The sequence below is a fragment of the Heteronotia binoei genome, chromosome 4, assembly GCF_032191835.1.
Source record: "Heteronotia binoei isolate CCM8104 ecotype False Entrance Well chromosome 4, APGP_CSIRO_Hbin_v1, whole genome shotgun sequence".
NCBI lineage: Eukaryota > Metazoa > Chordata > Lepidosauria > Squamata > Gekkonidae > Heteronotia > Heteronotia binoei.
In genome coordinates this window covers 70,574,759-70,592,178 of record NC_083226.1, presented here as the reverse complement: position 1 = coordinate 70,592,178, position 17,420 = coordinate 70,574,759, and positions in this window count along the sequence as shown.

The window sequence follows — 17,420 nt, the reverse complement described above, 5'->3', positions numbered from 1 at the left end:
GTACATACCCATAAAAAGAAAGGCCATGTTTCTTTCCCGTATAGGCTAAGCTCATGTCTGACATCAAAGACTCCAGAGACCTGGCTAATAATGATAATTGCAATGAGACCATACAGGCTCATTTTGATTAAGCTGTAGTTATATTCTCATACCATAAATATTTACATTTAAAAGGTGTTCAGAACAAGGGTTCAAAAGAAAAAAAATTAAAACAGTAGAGTCTCTGCAAGGTGCCAGTTTGGTGTAGTGGTTAAGTGCGCAGACTCTTATCTGGGAGAACGGGATTTGAATCCCCACTCCTCCACTTGCAGCTGCTGGAATGGCCTTGGGTTAGCCATAGCTATCGCAGGAGTTGTCCTTGAAAGGGCAGCTGCTGTGAGAGCCCTCCCAGCCCCACCCACCTCACAGAGTGTCTGTTGTGGGGTGGGGAGAAGATATAGGAGATCGTAAGCCGCTCTGAGTCTGATTCAGAGAGAAGGGCAGAGTATAAATCTGCAGTCTGCTTCTTAATTGCTGGTTTGCATTTAATCTTGGAACATTTTACAATGCAATTTTGTCATGGAGCAGGGTTGCCAACCCTTATTTTGTTTATTTATTCTTACTACTAGCCCTCCCTCTCCAGCAAGCAGGCTCAGAGTGAGTTACAAAGACAATAAATTTATTTAATCCAATATCTAATATTCTAATTAGTCATTAAAACATAATGTATAACAGCAATAAATAAATTACAATCAATGGCACCATTTAACAAAAATTAAAATCGAGTGTTTGTCTCCATCTGCTTCCATGTAGACTCCGCACACGTGTGCAGTTGGATGGAAATTGATGCTGTGGGGGTGGGTAATCCCAGGAGCATGGTGGGGGGAGTCTTCTTGAAAGTCACTTTCTGTTTCAAAAATCTGAATGGACAATGGAGATTTTGAAATTCCTAGAGCATCACAGGAAACAGGAAGTGATTCCGCATGTTGTTCCCCTCTTCCGCCAATACTCAATTGAATGAGGGCAGAGGACAGAAAGCACCACTGGAAGGTTCCTCACTATTACTAGGTAAATGGTTACCCTAGTTGATGTGGTACAGTGAATACCCTACATTTATGTGCATATATAAATTCATTTTTAAAAGTCAGTGCACATTAACTTTAAACATAAAACAGGGAGTAGTAATTGGATAAATGTAGGTGTTAAATTGCATGAGTTGTCTGCAGATGTTTTAATTTTGTCCACATGAACCAGAAGCTCACCAGTCACAAAGCCATCAACATTTCTTATGGTTTTAGGCTGGTGCCTTTCATAATTTTGTAAAGTTTACATTTATTTTATCAACTTATATGGAGATACACATGAGAGGTGGAAGGGTGAGGCAAGGAGGCCTGAGACATGGGGTGTGCTGTCAGAAATGGCATAATGTTACTTCTGGGGAAAGCCCAGAAGTGACATCATTTCTTTCTAGGAATCACCTGAAACTCTATTGTTTCCCCCAGAAATTGTGTCACACCATTGAGCCAACAGTCATTTTTAATTTATTTTTCTCCTGCCACCACTCAGAGTGGCTATTAGAAATGGAAGCTAGTGGCTGGGGATCTCCAAACCCAACTGAGGTTTTGGCAGCTCTATAGGCAGGGCTTTTTTGTAGCAGGAACTCTTTTGCATATTAGGCCACACACCCCTGATGTAGCCAATCCTCCAAGAGCTTACAGGGCTCTTAGTGCAGGCTCCAAGAGGATTGTAAGCTCCAAGAGGATTGGCTACCTCAGGGGTGTGTTGCCTAATATGCAAATGAGTTCCTGCTACAAAAGAAACCCTGCCTAAAGGTAAGGAAGAGGTACACTTTACTAACTCTGGGATGTGCAGGACAAAAGGAAGAGGGGTATGTTGCAATATTATCATGATATGGGCATGATCATCATATGTAACAATTTCATACCCCAGTGTGCAACAGGATCTAACCCCTCCCCTGATCATCCTGCTAGTTTTCATTGATTTTTAATTACATATTGTTGGATGGTAAGTACCACTATATGATACTGATCAAATGCTATATAATAAAAAGTAGAATTTATCAACTATCAAATACTATTTAATAACATTGCCTGTCTGCCATCAAATATATACATCATAGTGTTGATGAAGACAGCTGATACAGTGCAGGACTCTTACCAACACACATTTTTAGAAAAGGTTATGATTTCGCTTTGTAAGAAACTCAAAGATGTTATGTGCTGAATATACAAATGAGAAAACAAAGATTTTCTTATTTAGGGTGGTTCCCGAAATGCACATGCTGCTGGTCTTTATGCTCATACACTAGTATGCCTTTATATGTATATGAATAAGCACATGAAATGAAGAGAGGCTATTTAAATGCCATGCTTGAGGTATCACACCCCAAATTTTTGTGTGTATTTCTGCTCTAATGAAACTATCAGAACTAAATAATTTGTTATCTTTCATATGGCTCAATTTAATCTCCAAAGTTTCTGTAAAAAAATGCTTTAAAATGCAACCAACATACAAATGGGGCTTAGATTCTTCAGAGGCAATTCTTTGCCCCAAAGATAATGAGATTTCAAGGTTCAAGGACATTTCAGTTTCAAATGTAATTCCCTGAATATGCATGATGTTTACTATTATGGGTAAATGTGATGCTCTTTTACCCGACTGTTTACAAGTGTACAAAAAGACATATTAGAGCATTCTGCAAATCTCTGCTATTATGAAATATTCATGGAACAGTCCTATATTATTTATTTGTTTGTCCGCTTGTTATGTTGTGATCCTACTTTTCAGCCAAATATTGACTCTCAAAGAGGATCAAAGGAAGCAAAACCTAATATAAATGACCAAAGTTCAATTCAAAATGTTCCCCAGAGAGGAAATTGTCTGCTAGAGTACGATCTGTACAGAGTTGGGAGGATTAGGGTAGGGATGGGTAAAGAACTACTGTTTGCCTCAATAGCAGGTGAATAAAATGGACTGTCCACTAGAGAAGGTTCAGTCACTATGGATGGGATATCTGGTTGCTTCCTGACCTCCCTCTGATGGCTTCCTGAATTAGAAGCTAAGGATGGATCCAAACATGTTGGAGATGTGCCCAGGTGCCGCCTACCCTTCATCTGATCAGGTCTGAGATATTTTTAAAAATATGTTTAGTTTTCTTACTTGTTTTAGCTAGAAAACAGAGACCTCATAAGACTAACATTATGAAAAACACACTGAAGCATACTGTTGAAGCTATTTGTTGATAGAAATACACACAAGAATTGTTAAACTATAGTATTAAATAATATCCTCTTTTTCATAGACTGATGAATGATCCCTTGGTTAAAGCATACGTAGGATTATCAGCCTCCAGGATAGAGTTGCCAGGTCCAATTCGAGAAATATCTGGGGACTTTGGGGGTGGAGCCAGGAGACTTTGAGTGTGGAACCAGGCACAAGGTTGCAACAAACATACTTGAACTCCAAAGGGAGTTCTGGCTATCACATTTAAAGGGGCTACACATCTTTTAAATGCCTGCCCTCCATTGGAAATAATGAAGGGTAGGGGCACCCTCTTTAGGGGCTCATAGAATTGGACCCCCTAGTCCAATCCTTTTGAATCTTGGAGGACGTTTTGAGGAGAGGGAGCAAATACTATGCTGCAAATTTGGTGCCTCTGTCTCAAAAAATAGCCTCCCCCCAGAGCCCCAGATACCTGCAGATCAATTCTCCATTATATCCTATGGGAATCGGTCTCCATAGGAAATAATGGAGTGCCCAGCAGACATTTCCCCCTCCCGTCTGCTTTCTGAGAACTCTAAAGTGGAGGGAGGCCCTCCAAACCGGGAGATCCCCTGCCCCCACCTGGGGATTGAACAATACTAATAGCTGGTGAAAAAGTTTTAAAGACCGCTTAAATCCTTTACGCATCAAATTCTATTATATTCATAGAACACATCGAAAGAGCATATTATGCTTCTTATATTACATACATCATTCATGCAATTGAAACATAAATTATCCAAGTTCTTAAAGTGACAGTTCCATGCACTTGCACTCAGTGTATACTGCAGTCATCACTCCACACTCTGAATATCCAGCACAAAATCCAGTTGCCAACTTTTCTTCTCTGATGGGTGGTGTTGTCAGTAGCACTAGCAGACTGTAAAGTAACTGTTTTTCTTTCAAAAAATAGGCAGCAACATGAAACGGTTGACTTCATGTTTCTGTAATCCTTCTTCTCGGCCACAACTAAGATTGGAACTATTGCAAAGATCAAAATTAACATATTGCTACATTGCTCAAAACAATATATAAACAAAACCAAATTAAAAACTCACCCAGTGCTTTGTACATTTCTTACTCCGGCTTTACACAGCTCTCAGTCACTTATCATAATACTATAGTTCTCTGATACATACATTACAGCATTGTTGTTACATAGGTACTCAGGTGTGGCTGATCCTTAGTGTTGTTCAATTCACCTGTGGTGGTTTCTTGTGTATTTGTACATACCCACCTGGGGACTGGCAACCCTACTCCAGGAGGGCCTTGAGTCCTCTTAGAATCACAACTGAAGTACAGAGATCAGCTGCCTAGGAGGTAGAGAACAACTTTGGAAGCTGGACTGTCTGGCATCACATCCCTGCTGAGCTCCCTCCCCTATACACATTGTATCTTCCCCAGGTACCACCCTAGACCTCCAAGAATTTCCCAAGCCACAGCTGGCAACCCTAGGCAACTTAGATAATGCAGCAGAGATATCTGGTTGAATTTCATCCTCTTACTAATTTTGTTTAGAGAATATTAAAAGCATTAAGACATCCAGTATGTATATATTTCACACACTTGTAGTGTAAAGATTTGCAGTAGTTTGGTTCCTATGATCTAAAGAATTAATTTGACCCAGCAATGAAGGACACAAAGGCAGTGGATCTCTCCCATATTTTCATTTCCCTCAGAGTCTCTTCAAGCCTGCTGAAAGTTCCAACAGAAGAGGTAAAAAGGTGATTTTGTCCACCTCCTCTTCTGCAGCTGGCTGACCTTTCCTGGGCTTGGTGGGGGGAGAAGGAGGCTGGAAAGACTCACAGCCATGAATGCCTATGCTGATCACTGGATCAAATCCAGTATATTTCATCATTATTTTTGAAAAAAAAAAAATAGACTTTCCTCTTTTCTGTCCAGATAAAGTTAGCAATTGCAGGTGTTCTTGAAAAGAAAAAAAGTGTCCATAATGAGAATGTCTTTTTAAAAAATGTGCCCTAGGACATTTTGTAATCAGCCTGTCTTGGCAAATATATTCCACGCACACGCACACATCCTTCAACTATCAAACCACTAATATTAAGGGAAGGGATGAGCTCTTCCCAGCCCAATGAGCAAGTAACTGATAGGTGAAACACTAGCCCCATATGGAAAGGGATATGCTGCAGCAAAGGGAAATTCAGATAAAAGTGTCTCTTGCTCCCTCGTATGCTTGCAACTTGAATCAGCAGAAGAGTGACAGGGAAGCAATTTTACTTGCTTCTCCCTCAGTGCTGCAATTCATACCATAGGGTTCTTTGCTACCAAGACTCTCTTACTCCTCAGAAAAGAGTTTCAAGACCAGCTGCAGGCTTCTAGAAGGGGACAGGGCAGGTGAGCTCTACTTCACCAACTCCTTCTGTGAGCCTTTTCTTCTGGATCCAACCTCACACTTGCATGTGGCAGTGAATACCATTCAATGAATTTTGGTTTTTGCCTCATTTCCAACAACCTCTGCAAGCAAAAGAAGAATGGACCTTGCTATCAGGATGCTGCAATCCCATGTTACAATGACTGGAAATCAACTGAAATTGGTGTCCATTTGGTCCTAGTGTTTTAAGTGTAAAACAGAGCAGAAGGCATTCAAATATAAGGAATAAATGCATCAAAAGCAGACAGTAAAATTCAAGCACATATATAGATATACTTTGCTGTCTCACCATCAGTCTGAGGAATATTTAATGGAAGAAAACATACCAAAAAGCTGAGGCTACTTCACTCAGCAGCAACAAAAAAGGGCCATCAGGGTGAAAGCCCTCTTTAACAAGAATCAAACATTTATTCAGTCTCCAATTACTCATCCTGGGATGTGAAATATGCATAAGAATACCATAGGAAAAAGCACTATTCTGTATGTTACTTCTTTCAGATTCTATTAAAACTGTAATAGCCTGCTTCCATTATACATTTTCCCTGTGTATTTCACTCAAAATGTCACTTTGCTGCCGCTTCAGAAGTGCACTTAATATTTTCATTAAAATCAATAAAGCCAAGAAATGACAAGGGTGCAGGTGGATGCAGGCAATTAAATTCCTCCTATATGTATTGTTAACTAGTGATTGGAGGAGGAAGCAAAAGAGAGGAGTCCCATTCAACACCTTTTGAATGGCAGCGAACAGAAATCCACTTAGCTAGCTTTTGTCTGTGTCTGTCCCTGACAGATAATGTGCAGAAGTAGGCAGCTATAGGGCCAGTAATTCAGAATTAATTTTCCCTTCAGAAGACTGATGTGGACAACCAAGTGCAGGAATGGTACCTGATCAGAATTCAGGGGATAAACAAGGCAATTTGAGATAATGACATAGAAATAAAGACTCTTTTAAAGGTCTCTTCGTTGTCTGACTCTGGGTGGTGTTATAGCTTGTACTTTTCATCTGCCTCAAATGAAAGTCAAAAGAGTTAATCATTAAAGCATTAGCCTGATGTATTTGTGTGTGTATATGTGTTTGTGCATGTTGTGTGTGAGAGAGAGATTGGAATCAGAAGGAGGCTCTCGATCCATTCCCCTCCTCCCGTGATATTAAAAAACACAGGGGCTGGCGAAAGACAGCTATTAAGCCACCCACTTGTTTATTAAGGCTCTGCTTTGGACATGGCTCACTCCACCAAGAAAACAACAGTTACATTTTGTGGAATGAATAGGGAGGACATTGTTATTTCTTTTAGGGATCCTTCAATATGGCAATTTTAGTTTCATTTTGATTTTGTGTGCTGTCATTGTAATTGACTAAGCTTCGCTTCATTTCTGTTGCCATTGTTGATTATACTTTTGTCTTTTAAGGCCATTTAATGGTGTTTCATGTTATTTTAATATGCCAGTCATACAGAATTGGTGCAAATAATTTTAAAAATGAGTGAATTTTGACAGGAAATTTTAGCCTAGGTAAAAAATGCATAATAATATTGTTACCACAAATGACCCTGTCTCAATGTTGAGGAAATTAGCTATGAGACCGGAGAAGCCAGAAGGGCACCGGGATTGCTCACTTTTGTATACTGAGGTCAAGTTCAGCAAGAAGACTCCAGAATTAAAAGGGTTTAAGAATTGTACTTGAAAAATATGTTGAATTACAATCACATTAAAGCAATCAAAGTACACGCACAACCAAGAACTAGGAAAATAAGAGGTGAAGAATAGAGATGTTTGGGAGCAGTTATAGGGGTTATACTACCTTTCCAGATGTGGAGATGTCTATGTAGAAGGGAGTGTGAACAGCCAGCATGTTGTGCAAAGAAGGAGGCCCAAAGGAGAGACTTTGGGGGCATAATCTATGTAGGCATCCTCAGATTGCACACCGGGGCATGGTTTGTTCTCTGTTTTTATGGGATTTAGAGGAGTGGTCACCCCTCCGGAAATGTAATGGGTTTAACGATAGTTGATAGGCATTCCAGGGCAGACTAAATAGATTCTCAGGTTTAGACAAAACGTAGGAATGTGTTCCTGATGGGTGTCAGGAAGGATCATTGAGGGTCTAATGTTTAGATTAATTTATCTCAGTACTCTGAGGGAAGGGACAGGAAGGATGGGTTTGGTGTACAATGTATTTAACATAGGTATCACACAAAAGGAATTGGGTGGGGTTCTGAAGACAGGAGAAGATTAGCCAGATGTTGCCATCCAGCATCTGAGAACGGAGATACATTACCTGATGGAACTCATTGTCACTGTCATTCCATTGCTGGGTGGGGGGAAAAATTGGGGATTGCCTTCGAGAATACCTTTTGCAACCTTAGACAGAAATCCTTTGTGTGCAGCCTTGGCTGGCTCTTTTGCACAAGCTGATTGTGTTCTCACTTGGCCTGTCTTTTTGGATCTCTGGTTTAGGTCAAGAGTGGGAACCCCTGCTTTTGTATAACAATATACAAATGTGTGTTAAATCAGGCATGCACAACAAATTAATTTAAAATAGAATGTTTAAACTTAAAAATCTCCACCATAAAAAACAATACAACAAAGGTTTATATAACTGAACTCATAGGTATGAAAATGAACCCAAATGGGCAACACTGTCTCTCTAAGTTGAATTACATAGATTCTTGCTTGCAAAGCTTATAGAAAAAACAACTTTTCCAGTCCAACAAAGTGCTGGATTTTTCCAATGCATTCCTCTTGCAAATGGAGTTCAATTCCAAAAAGCTGAACAATACAGGAACCAGGTTACAATCTGCAGCTTGAAAGATAGCTCTGCAAAAACAGTATAATTACAATAATGCCAGTTGTATTAATTTTAATCTCCCCTTTACTAATTGACTTTTCCAATTAACATATACAAGGTGATAAAAGCCCAGAAAATTTAATCCAGATCCCCAGCAAAACACACTCTCCCTCTTCTACTGTTCTCTATTCAAATTACTTCACCTCTTGTTTGGTGAAGTCAGCTAGTTCTTCGGGAGGTTTCACATACAAATGACCGAAAAAGAGTTGTATGCACATCTTGGTGTATGGCATGTTCACTTATAGTGGAATCTGACCAATCATGAGTTGAGGATTGGTTTACATGTCATAATAACTGTCAAATGGAGGTCTTCAAATAGTAATTGCTCCCCCCTCCCAAGAGCAGCTTGCTATATAGATTCACATCTTGTGGAACATCATTGCCACATCATGTGGAAATTCCCATGCTATTCCCAAGCATTTATGGTAGTGCCTACTAGGGTTGCCAGTCCCCAAGTTGGGAGTGGGGATTCCCTAATTGTATGGGCTCTTGCTCACCATCAGCCAGCTGGCTGGCAAGGGAAAGCCCCACCTCCAACCGCCATGACTCAGTGTGACATCCCCAATGTGATGATATCTGGCATTTTGGGCAAAACTCTGTGGTAACCATAGAGTTTTGACTAAAATACCAGAACATCACCATGCGACATCTTCAATGTGATGGCATCACTTCCACATGATGGTATTACATCAAGGAAACCATGTGCTGCCCACTCCCAGAAAGCTCCCTCCCACCCCCCACTGGCCAGAACTTTGGATCTGGCAACCCTAGCGTCTAGAAGTGACAGACTCTATTCCAGTGACTGGGTCAGTTCTTGTGGTGAGTTTCTGTATATGTTATAGCTAATGTATGAAGTAGTCACTAATTCAGCAACTTCTTTAGGGATTGTTGTAACACTCAGCTACTTTTTCAAAGAATTAGAAAATTCATGGAAGATAGTTCTATCAGTACCTATAATAGCTAAGAATGGAAGCATAATATTCTGAGGCAGTATATTTTTGCTTGCCAGGTGCTGTGGACAAGCAATATGGGGCAGTGATCTCCATGATGTTCACTTGTAAGTTTCCCAGCAGCATATTAGATTAGTAATGGGTAAACATTCCTGGCCTTGACTTGGTTCATAAAAAAATAACAACCTTCGGAAACACCTGGATTAAGGTAGATTGATGCTGCTGTTTCTTTTGGATTTGATGGCAGCGTTTGACACAGTTGACTATGATCTGTTGACCCACTGCCTTGCTGACACTGGAATACAGAGGTCTGCTTTACAGAGGCTTTCCTCCTTTCTCCGTGGCCAGGGACAGAGGGTGGTGATAGGGAAAAGGATGTCCCCCATTACCCACTTGAATGCAGGCGATCCTCTCTCCAATGTTATTTTACATCTATATGCACCCTCTCACCCAGTTGATCCAGGAGTTTGGGCTGAGATGTCATCAATATGCAGGTGACACCTAGCTCTATCTGTTAATGGATAACCAGCTGGACTCTGCCCCAGACATTTTGGACAGGGCATTGGGGACCACAGCCAGATGGCTGCAGCAGAGCCAGCTGAAGATGAATCCAATGAAGACAGAGACCCTGTACTATTAGCCCTGGACCCCCTCCCCACCATTAATGGGTTGTGATTCCTTTGGCTCTGGTTCCAGGCCCACATGAACCCTTAGTTACTATGGACTGTTATCCAGGAAATTCACAGAGGATGGTATACTGCTGTATTGGATTCTCAGTCTTATTTGAGTCTAAGCCTTTTGCGTGGGTGTCAACCCATTGTGGACATTTTACTGTGTGTGGAACAAAGCAGCAAGCTTTCCAGTCAGGCTCCAGATGACTCCGTGCCTGTTCCTGCTATTGGTGTGACTATTTGTACTTCTGCAAAGAAGGACTCCAGATCGTGCTTCCCCAAAGAGCTGTCCAGCCCTGCAGATGGCAACTGTGTTCCTGTCATCAGAAGACAGTGTAAAAAAGCAGCCCTTATAGAAGCCATGTTCTTGGGATGTCCTGAAACAACTCTTGATCCTGCCCAGCACCATGAGTGTGAGATGAGAGACCCAAGTACTCTGGACGTGCTATGGAGATGCAAATAGAGAAGTCAGTGGTCAACAATAGATTTGCTGTCATGTCTTCACACCTAACAAAGGACTGTTCCTGCTGACCATCTAGGCAAGCATCTGACACAATGAAACATCCAGAAAGATGATCATTGCTGAGGACTTAATCCACTCACATAGACCTTACCCATTGAGTTAGCTCTGGTGCCACAATAGATAACAATTTGGTGCTAAATTCACCTCATATTTCTTTGTGACAGCGATGGTTTGCAATAGGCAAAACCATCAACATCCATTAATCCTTTTGTCTATTTCCTGGGAGCCATCTCCATGGATTATGTCAGGTGTCATCTGACAGAACCTTGGGACACAAAACTGACTGTTTTTTGGCCAGATCGGTGTGTCTCTTATGGTACTCCTACCTTGCTGCTCAAGTTACCCCCAAATACTTGATCAATTTTGGGCCCTTTTATTTGCGAGTTACGCTAGTCATTTCTTGCTCCCCCTTTCTTATCATCATTGCTATTGGTGTGTGCTTCTGGATTCTTCAAGACTGGTAAAGTATTTGTCCTGTCTGTGTCTTATCCTATATGTTTCCCTATCCAAAACAGAGCTGTTCCACCAGGTTTTTAGTTGAGGCGGCAGACATTTAATTTGGCCTCCCCTTCCCCAGTGCGCTGCTGTATATGAATTGGACACTGGAGTTTCATGAATTTTTATTACTGTTTTATATGCCATCCATTTTCTTACTGTTTTTATCATTTTGATGGGCCTTTGTTTCAAGCTGCCCAGAGCCTACTAGTGGGATAGGGCAGGATATAAATTAAATAAATCAAAATAAGTCAGTAAGGGTTTGATTTGGATTGGGGCCAACTTGACCCATGTAAAAGCTAGGCCCATTCTGAGCTGCAAGTCATCTACATCTCAGAGGTGTATACAGCTAGACCTGGAAGTCTCCCCAGTCTCTTTACAGCACTGCTCCCTTCCACTTTCTTCAAAAGTTGTGGTAGCGAGGGTACAGCCATGCTGAAGACTTTCAATAGCAGCTCAGGTGACAGGATCTCTTGGAAATCAAAATCTTCAGGGTTTCAGGCTCCTTAGTAAGGACTCCCAAATTCACCCCAGAGCAGATCAGAGGGGATCTGCCATTTCAGTGGATGGACTAATTACAAGCTGATACCAGACTTCAGAGTTAGATGTGACTAGACAGGAAGTCTCAAACTGTAAAAGCTTCTGGCCTGATCCAGGAAAGTGCTTCTTCCATTGTTATGCTATATAATGGAAGGGGGCATGTCATCAGTGCAAAGGGAGCATGGATATACCCCCAAAGGGCTTGGAGAAGGTATGCATGATGATGTTCTAATTAGTTCAGCTTACTCATCCTATGTAGAACATGATGATGCCCTGCAAAGGATGGAAATAGAGAAGATCTATTCATATGAGGATAGCTGATAAAATCTCACCTGACAAGGGCAGAAAGCCTCAGGCCAGAAGTGAATTGTGAAGCATGACAGTATGAAGTCTGTTAATAAGGCAACATGCCGACCATTGTGCAATTGGCATCATTATTAATAAGATCAACTTCTATTCTTCATTACATGCTCATCCTCTTTTGGGTTAGTCATTTTTAATAAGTTAGATTCATTTGGGGAAATAAAAGACATGAGAGATATGCAGCTTTGAAGATGATTAAATTTTGGGTCAGAGCATGAGGAATGTGTCATAGTTCAGAAGGAGCTGCTTCAAATTTTTCACCAGCATAAATTACAGCAGAATCTGGCCCACAGTATGTGTGAAGATCATATGATGTGGTTGCTATGGTAACGGCTTATTCTTGTTGAAATCTAGGGTAACTACAGCTGCTAAATCCTGCATCTTCTGACAGCAATTTATTTAACCTTGCTCCTTTCATGTTCTCATATTGACTCGTTGGACTTAAAAAAGCAGAAATGCTTATGCTGTAAAATAGACTTAATTTATTAAGCCTGAGCTCTGTGTAGTATTTGCTCTGCCTAATTTAATAGATGTGAGCTCTTAAACTGTTTTATAGTTACATTAATTTAATGCATGTACAAGGGAACATGTACAATTATCCACCTTCTCTTCTCCAGGGCCATCCAAAACTCTTCCCAGCACATCCCTTTATTCACTGTTAAATTTTAAGGTAGTAACCACTGGGAACCTAGCGATCTGCAATAGTCTAGTCTCAGTCAGGAGCCTGACAACTTTAAAATGGTTAAATGGAAATAATTGATGAGAATCAGGGTGAAATCTGACATCAGGTACCTTAATTGTAACTTGAAAGGCCGGGGTGGGGTGGGGGGGAGAAAGGAAAATAAAAGCTATTCGCTGGAATATTTGATCAAATCCCAGCCAAAATGTATTTTTGTCACCTGAGTGCTAACTATAATAAGAGTGATATTTATAATCTTATTAATGTCCCACATTGGAGGCTATATTTTGTATTTGGATAAGCACGATGCACCCCAAGCCTTTTATCACTGACACGCATGACTAGAGGATGATTTAAAATGCAAAGCAGCTCTACGCAGTAAACTTTCCCTGAAATCAGCCATTGTTAATACCCTTTTCAATTTTTCAGGCACTTTCTTCTCAGCAGTGTTTTTATTGAACAAAAATAGAAAAAGGAAGTTTTGTTTTAGATCAGTGAGAGAGAACTGTACCCTAGGACAGCCATGCTCATGACATCTCCTAACCAATCCCATGAGAAGTCAGAGGACAAGCTGAGGGACTATGGCACAGTTGCAGGGCTCGTGCTTTGCATGCAGAGGGCCCCAGGTTCAGTTCCTAGCATGATCCATATTAGACTTTCAGGTAGCAGATGCTGGGGAAGCTGACAATTCAACTGTGAAAAAAAATCCAACAAAACACCTGCCAAAGTAAAAATGACTGTTTGCCATATTAGTAAAGTGTTGGGCCAGGCAAATGCCACAGAGGATGGTATTTTTAAGGTTTTGTGCCACAACTGAAAAGTTCCAAATAGCAGAGAAACCCACATAAAAACCTTTCAAGGAGGATCACAGTGGACTGCCAAATTTAGATGGGACTTCAGTTATCCAGGACCCAGATTGTTACAGCTATCCAGCAGAGTTCTACTATATAACCTGGTGTGTAATCTCATAAAGTACCACATAGGATGATAAAATTCACTCTGTAGTGTTGCAAATAAATTTATGAATGCTGAATAAAATCATTTTGTGTAGACTTGTTTGTGAGATTCCAGAGACATAACAATGATGATGTTTAGATACTGTTATACTGGTGCAAGTCAAGATTAATTGAATGGGTATGTACAGGAAAAAAAAGGGAGGGTTGTACTGTGGGACCCAATTAGGTATTTAAAAAACCTTATTATCTATAACATACCATAGCCATACTTTCTGCTTCCCATAGTGTCTTGAACAGCAATCCTGCCCAGAGGTGTTTTCAGACTTTTTATCTCTGAAGCTGGCAAAGATTGAGCTTCCTTGCTCAGCTGGGAGGGACAATACAAGTAAGAAACATAGTAAATCAATCTGCTATTATTTGTTTTATGATATCATCCACCATTCCATCCCTTTGATCTTCTGCCATAACCCACCAACTTTCCCTTTAATTTTTTCCCCTTTAGAATAATCTATGATTCCTATACCATTTAAAAACCATCTCTTTTCAGTGTTAAGAATTTGCTCCATCACTCGTCTGAGCATGGTAACAGTTTGCTGCTAATCTGACTGCTGGAATTTACTCTTTGGTGGAAGGCACACTATAATGCAGATAATGGATATAATCAGGATATAATTCTCAAGCAGCATGACAAATCATATTAAGCACAATGAACTGTTTGGATCGTCATTGATACTGCTGTGCCAATTATGGAAACAGTGTGAACATTGGGTGCAATCCAGCAAGAACTTTTCCTTCACAGGTCACTGATACTGCTGTGCCAATTATGGAAACAGTGTGAACATTGGGTGCAATCCAGCAAGAACTTTTCCTTCACGGGTCTTTCTGAAAGAAATACATTGCGTAAGAACCATGCTCTTGTGCAGGTCCTGTGCATCACATGAGGCTTGCCCTGATTTTCTTCTTTATAAAAACATCAGCTGTTCTATATTCTAGAGAATGATCCATATGTGGGCTGACTTATGGACAGTGTTCCCTCTAAGCTGAGTTAGTGTGAGCTAGCTCACAGTTTTTTGGCCTCCAACTCACATTTTTGTCTTAGCTCAGAAAAAAAATGCCCCCAGAGCAAATAAAGTTATGCCAGTAGCTCATGAAGGTCCTTTAGTGGCCTTCCTATGTTCTTGCTATGCTAAGTGTGGGGAAATGGAAACTGGAGCTAAACTACAGCTGAGAACAGACAGGCATTTTAGGGCAGCTGGGAGGCATCCTGAATCGGACCAGTGCAAAAAGAGCCGTTCGGGAGCCTCCACACACTCACCCGCAAGCTGCCCGCCTCCGGTCCGTCAGGCAGCTCGGCGCATCTGCACAGGAAGGTGACCTGGAAGCCGGATTCCTCTTTGATCCCCCTCAGGGGAAACACTGATGAGCAACGAGCACTCTCATTGGGTTCTTAAAAAACCCTAAAAGTTCCACACCACCAAGCCGCCTCACTTGTGCCCCTCCCCTTCCAGATGGCAGGGAGGCGACTACCAGCCAGCTCAAACATTTGTGACCACTTCCGAAGTGGTTGCTTTCCAAGCCAGGTGGAGCGGCCAGAAGGATGGGGTGAGTGCGGGCTGGGGACAGATGTTTCTGTGTGGAGGGATTATTTGGGCCGACTTCATAGGTGTCTCTTAGTTGGCCCAAAGTGCCAGTCTGTAATCAGCCTACATGTTACAAATGCTGGCATCTCACTCTTTCTCTAGTCACACAGCAGCTAGGGGAAAAGGAATTTTTCCAGTTTCACTTGGGGTGACAGTGGGGGGAGGGAGAGACTCCTGCCTCCCCTCTGTTTTGTTTCCCCAAGCCTATGAAAAAGAAAAAAATCAGGAAATGAAAGTGCCCAATGTAACTGTAGTGTATCAGTAACAACATGCGACCAGGCGCGGGGGCAACTGGGCTGTCCCAGACGCCCCAGCGCCGGGCGCGGAATCCCCTGCCAATCAACAGCTGTGGCGGGAAGTTTAACCGGTCAGGATTGGCCTGACCGGCCCAGTAGGCTGTACCGGGAATTGTATATAAGTGGGACCCGGCCCGCGTGTTCTCTCTCTTGCAACGTGCTCCTAATAAACTATGTTGCCCTACTCTCGTCTCCGCATCGAGTACGTTACACTGGCGACGAAGGTGGGATTCTAGCCTCATCGGCTACGAAGGAGACCAAGGGCACCACCCGGCCACGACCGCCGCCGCAGCCACCATGGCCAGCCAGGGCGGAAACACCGGTCACGTCGAGACGTTCGAGCCCGCGAATCCAGAGGCCTGGGAATCCTACCTGGAACGGGTCGAATGCTACCTGAGGGCCAACAAGGTCACGGAGGACAGCATGAAGAGGGACGTTCTCCTGAGCGTCTGCGGGGCGGCCACGTTCGAGATCACCAAGGGTCTCTCGGCCCCCGCCCGCCTCACGGAGAAGTCCTTTGCCGAGGTCAGCAGACTCCTCACCGGCCACTTCTTACCTCAGCCTTCACGGGTGGCCCGCCGGTTCCTGTTCCACAGAAGGGACCAGGCGGCCGGAGAATCGGCCGCCGACTACTTGGCGGCCCTCCGCAGGATCGCCGGGAACTGCAACTTCCCCCAGCTGGAAGACACCCTGGCCGATCGCTTCACGTGGGGCCTCCGCGACAAGAGGCTCCAACAGAAGCTCTTCGCCAAAGAAGAACTCACCCTCCAGAGCGCCTTCAACGAAGCAGTGGCGTTCGAGAGGACCGCGAGGACCTTCCCCAAGACTCGGGCAGACGCCGTCCACCGCGAGGAGCTGGACCACGACCGCCCAGAGGAGGAAGAAGCCTACCAGCTGCGCCGCCCAGCCGGGCCACACAGTCGAGCAGCCCAACGCCCCCGAGCGCCCGAACGACCCCCAGCGACGGAGAGGGTCCCCGCCACCAAGTGCGCCAGCTGCGGCGACCCCCACGACAGGAGGGACTGCCAGTACCGGACCTGGGACTGCCGGAGCTGCGGGAAGACTGGCCACATCGCACGGGCCTGCCGGGCCAAGCCCAACCGGCGGAAGCCGACCACGCATCACGAGTCGGCGGAGTTCCACTCCACAGACTCCACGTCCCTTCAGGTACTGAACTTGCCCCTCGCCACCCCCAACAAAATCAAAATGGCGGTCCTCATAGAAGGGAACCCCTGCCAAATGGAGGTGGACTCGGGTTCCTCCATCTCCATCATAGCGGAGGAAACCCTGAGGAAACTGTGCCCCCACCAACGGCTGCAACTAAGGCCGGCGGACTTCATACTCCGAGACTTCCAGAAGAATCCGGTGCAAATCGTGGGGTGGGCGCGGGTGCAAGTCGAGCGGGGGCCCTTCTACGGCCCGCTGGACATCCTGGTGGTAAAGCGCCAGCTCACCACCCTGCTAGGACTGGCGTGGTTCAAACCCTTGGGGATCCGCTTGGAGGGGGTGAGGCAAACCCTAACGCCCAGAGGGTTCGGGGAAATATGCCGAGAGTTCCCGGACGTGTTCGATGGGTCCCTAGGGAGCTACAAAGGGCCAGCCATTTCCCTACCACTAGACCCCACAGTCAGGCCGATCAGGCTCAAGGCGAGGAGGGTCCCGTTCGCCTTGAAGCCTAAAATAGAGGCAGAGCTAGACCGCCTAACGGCCCAAGGTGTTCTCAAGCCGGTGGACTACGCCACCTGGGAAACCCCCATCGTAACCCCCATCAAGCCAAACGGGGAGGTGCGGATCTGTGCCAATTATAAA